Here is a 5,123-nt window from a genome sequence, read left to right as displayed (position 1 = left end):
GACGTCTCTGATCTTGGCCTTGATCTTGTTGATTTTCCCACACAAAGTTTGGGTGGTTCTTCCAACCAGGATTATAAGTTTTAGAGTATGGATCATGGGCCTGCCTAGGTGAGTTCCCAATATAGTTGGTGATGAGCGGATAACTTATACGCTTTTTGACATTGTTTCTAGTATGTTTTTAGTAGGATCTAGTTACTTTTAGGGATGTTTTCATTAGTTTTTATGTTAAATTCACATTTCTGGACTTTACTATGAGTTTGTGTGTTTTTCTATGATTTCAGGTATTTTCTGACTGAAATTGAGGGACTTGAGCAAAAATCAGATTCAGAGGTTGAAGAAGGACTGCTGATGCTGTTGGATTCTGACCTCCCTGCACTCAAAATGGATTTTCTGGAGCTACAGAACTAAAAATGGCGCGCTTCCAATTGCGTTGGAAAGTAGACATCCAGGGCTTTCCAGAAATGTATAATAGTTTATACTTTTCCCAAGTTTAGACGACGCAAACTGGCGTTCAACGCCAGCTCTCTGCCCAATTCTGGCGTCCAGCGCCAGAAACAAGCTGCAAAGTGGAGTTCAACGCCCAAACTGGCACCAAAGCTGGCGTTCAACTTCAGGAATGACCTCTACACGTGTAGCACTCAAGCTCAGCCCAAGCACACAACAAGTGGGCCCCGGAAGTGGATTTATGCATCAATTACTTACTTCTGTAAACCCTAGTAGCTAGTTTATTATAAATAGAACTTTTTATCATTGTATTCGGAGTCTTGGTTACTCCGGTTCCCCTCTGGGGCCGAGACCAATGAACTCCATTATCACTTATGTATTTTCAACGGTAGAGTTTCTACACTCCATAGATTAAGGTGTGGAGGTCTGCCCGTTCCTCAAAGATTAAAGCAAAGTACTACTGTTTTCTATTCAATTCATCTTATTTCGCTTCTAAGATATTCATTTGCACTTCAACCTGAATGTGATGAACGTGACAATCATCATCATTCCCTATGAACGCGTGCCTGACAACCACTTCCGTTCTACATTAGATTGAATGAGTATCTCTTAGATCTCTTAATTAGAATCTTCGTGGTGTAAGCTAGAATGATGGCGGCATTCAAGAGAATCCGGAAAGTCTAAACCTTTTCTGTGGTATTCCGAGTAGGATTCAATGATTGAATGACTGTGACGAGCTTCAAACTCGCGATTGCTGGGCGTAGTGACAGACGCAAAAGGATAGTAAATCCTATTCCAGCATGATCGAGAACCGACAGATGAATAGCCGTGCCGTGACAGGGTGCATTGACCACTTTCACTGAGAGGATAGGATGTGACCATTGACAAGGGTGATGCCTCTAGACAATTAGCTGTGCCGTGACAGGGCATTTGGATCATTTTCCCGAGAGAAGACCGAAAGTAGCCATTGACAATGGTGACGCATTACATAGAGCCAGCCATGGAAAGGAGTAAGACTGATTGGATGAAGATAGCAGGAAAGCAGAGGTTCAGAGGAACGAAAGCATCTCTATTCGCTTATCTGAAATTCTCACCAATGATTTACATAAGTATTTCTATCCCTATTTTATTAATTAATTTCGAAAACTCCATAACCATTTGATATCCGCCTGACTGAGATTTACAAGGTGACCATAGCTTGCTTCATACCGACAATCTCCGTGGGATTCGACCCTTACTCACATAAGGTATTACTTGGACGACCCAGTGCACTTGCTGGTTAGTTGTGCGAAGTTGTGAACCATGGTATTGGCATCAAGTTTTTGGCGCCGTTGCCGGGGATTGTTCGAGTTTGGACAACTGACGGTTCATCTTGTTGCTCAGATTAGGTAATTTTCTTTTTGTTTTATTTTCAAAAAATTTTCAAAAAAATCTTTCAAAATTTCTCCTTTGTTTTCGAAAAAAAAAATTAAAAAAAAAATGTTTTCAAAAAAATATATTTTTCTTCAGGATTTTTAAGAATGAATTCTAGTGTTTCATAAAGCATGTTGAAGCCTGGCTGGCTATAAAGTTACGATTGTAGGGCATGTTAGACGTGTCATGTCTGAGTTACATACTAAAGCTTGGCTGGCTATTAAGCCATGCCTGACCCTTTGATTGGAGCTTTAGACTAACATGGCAAGATTCCTGGAATTCATATTAAAAATTTTGGAATCCTTATTTTTCTTTTTCAAATGATTTTTGAAAAAAATATAAAATAAAAACAAAAAAAAATCATAAAATCATAAAAATCAAAAATATTTTGTGTTTCTTGTTTGAGTCATGTGTCATGTTATAAGTTTGGTATCAATTGCATGTGCATCTTGCATTTTTTCGAAAATTTCATGCATTCATGGTGTTCTTCATGATCTTCAAGTTGTTCTTGGTAAGTCTTCTTGTTTGATCTTTGCATTTGCATGTTTTGTGTCTTTTCTTGTTTTTCATATGCATTCTTGAATTCTTAGTGTCTAAGCATTAAAGAATTCTAAGTTTGGTGTCTTGCATGTTTTCCTTGCATAAAAAATTTTTCAAAAATATGTTCTTGATGTTCATCATGATCTTCATAGTGTTCTTGGTGTTCATCTTGACATTCATAGCATTCTTGCATGCATTCATTGTTTTGATCTAAAAAAATTCATGCATTGCATAATTTTCATGTTTTTCTCTCTCATCATAAAAAAATTTCAAAAATCAAAAAAAAAAAAAATAATATCTTTCCTTTTTCTCTCATCAAATTCGAAAATTTGAATTGACCTTTTCAAAAATTTTTAAAATCAAGTTGTTTCTTATGAGTCAAATCAAATTTTCAATTTGAAAATCTTATCTTTTTCAAAATCTTTTTCAAAAATCAAATCTTTTTCAAATTTCTTAGTTATTTTCGAAAATTCCAAAAATATTTTTCAAAAATCTTTTTCTTATTTTTATATCAAATTTTAGAAAATAACAATAACAATTAATGTTTTGATTCAAAAATTTCAAGTTTGTTACTTGCTTGTTAAGAAAGATTCAAACTTTAAGTTTTAGAATCATATCTTGTGATTTCTTGTGAATCAAGTCATTAATTGTGATTTTAAAAATCAAATCTTTTTCAAAACTAATTTCTATCATATCTTTTCAAAAATATCTTCCTTATCTTATCTTCTTCAAAATATGATTTTTAAATATCTTTTCTAACTTTCTATCTTCTTATCTTTTCAAAATTGATTTTCAAAATTTGTTTCAACTAACTAACTAACTTTTTGTTTGTTTCTTATCTTTTTCAAAACCACCTAACTAACTCTCCCTCTCTCTCTAATTTTTGAAAATATCTCCCTCTTTTTCAAAATTTCTTTTTAATTAAACTAATTATTTTATTTTTTATTTGAATTTTCGAAAAACTACTAACCCTTTTCAAAATTAATTTTCGAAAATTACTAACCCTTTTTCAAAAATTATTTTCGAAATTTTCCTCTCTCATCCTATTCTATTTATTTATTCATCTACTAACATCTCTCCCTCACCCACCAAAAATCTGAACCCTCTCTCTCTCTTTCTGAGTTCAGATTTTTCTCTTCTTCTTTTCTTCTACCAACAATAAGGAACCTCTTTACTGTGACATAGAGGATTCCTCTTCTTTTCTTGTTTTCTTCTCTTTCTTATGAGCAGGAACAAGGAAAAAGGCATTCTTGTTGAAACTGATCCAGAACCTGGAAGGACTCTGAAGAGGAAACTAAGAGAAGCTAAATTACAACAATCCAGAGACAACCTTATTGAAAATTTCGAACAAGTAAAGGAGATGGCAGCCGAACCCAACAACAATAATGCAAGGAGAATGCTTGGTGACTTTACTGTACCTAATTCCAATTTACATGGAAGAAGTATCTCCACTCCTGCCATTGGAGCAAACAATTTTGAGTTGAAACCTCAGCTAGTTTCTCTGATGCAGCAGAACTGCAAGTTTCATGGACTTCCATCTGAAGATCCTTTTCAGTTCTTAACTAAATTCTTGCAGATCTGTGATACTGTTAAGACTAATAGAGTAGATCCTGAAGTCTACAGGCTCATGCTTTTCCCTTTTGCTATAAGAGACAGAGTTAGAATATGGTTGGACTCTCAACCCAAAGACAGCCTGAACTCTTGGGATAAGCTGGTCACGGCTTTCTTAGCCAAGTTCTTTCCTCCTCAAAAGCTGAGCAAGCTTAGAATGGATGTTCAAATCTTCAAACAAAAAGATGGTGAATCCCTCTATGAAGCTTGGGAAAGATACAAACAGTTGACCAAAAAGTGTCCTTCTGACATGCTTTCAGAATGGACCATCCTGGATATATTCTATGATGGTTTATCTGAGTTATCAAAGATGTCATTGGATACTTCTGCAGGTGGATCCATTCACCTAAAGAAAACGCCTGCAGAAGCTCAAGAACTCATTGACATGTGATGACAAGTCATCCTAGCCTATTTTAACTAGTCTTTTTCTTTTGTTTTCATTAAGATTATGCACTTTCTTGAGCTACAAGCAAGCTAATTGAGTAGATTTTCATGTTTCCCTTGATTGAATCAACCATATATGAATTCATGCCATTTCATGAGGTTTTATGCTATATTTGTTGCATATTATGAAAGAATGAATATCTCATGATTTTGAACATAGCTTTGATGTGTTTGGTTGATTAATGATAGGTGAAGAAAGCTTGGAGAAAGGTTGAAGCAAGAAGGAATGGCTAGGAGTGAAGAGAGGACAATGGAATAAGTGAAATTGAACCAGGAAGCAAAAAGCTGGACCTAAAGTTAGCATCAAACTTTTGCACAAACTTTTGGTTGAAAAGTTAGCCCCCTAACTTGGAGGCTAACGTTGGAACTTGAAAATTTTCCCCTGGGCTCCAAAAGTTTGCGCCAACTTTAGCCCCCTAACTTTGAGGCTAACGTTGGCACATGAATTCCTCCCCTGGGCACCAAAAGTTTGTGCCAACGTTAGCCCCCTAACTTTGAGGCTAACGTTGGCACATGAATTTCTCCCCTGGGTACCAAAAGTTTGCGCCAACGTTAGCCCCCTAACTTGGAGGCTAACGTTGGCACATGAAATACAAGGGAGAGGAGCAAAAGTTTGCGCCAACGTTAGACCCCTAACTTGGAGGCTAACGTTGGCGCCACAAGCACACTAG

General features: G+C 36.0%; 1 non-coding gene across 1 annotated transcript; it reads right to left on the bottom strand.

The window, feature by feature from the left end:
• Window positions 1–4,156: 4,156 nt before the first annotated feature.
• Window positions 4,157–4,264, bottom strand: LOC148580568 (small nucleolar RNA R71). Its single transcript, XR_015899575.1, has one exon. It is a non-coding gene; the product is annotated as a small nucleolar RNA R71 (small nucleolar RNA).
• Between the last annotated feature and the right edge of the window lie 859 nt (window positions 4,265–5,123).

This window comes from Arachis ipaensis, chromosome B10, assembly GCF_059453495.1.
Source record: "Arachis ipaensis isolate K30076 ecotype BB chromosome B10, ASM5945349v1, whole genome shotgun sequence".
Taxonomy (NCBI): domain Eukaryota; kingdom Viridiplantae; phylum Streptophyta; class Magnoliopsida; order Fabales; family Fabaceae; genus Arachis; species Arachis ipaensis.
The sequence above is the reverse complement of the archived record's forward strand: the minus strand, read 5'-3'. Positions and strand labels throughout refer to the sequence as shown.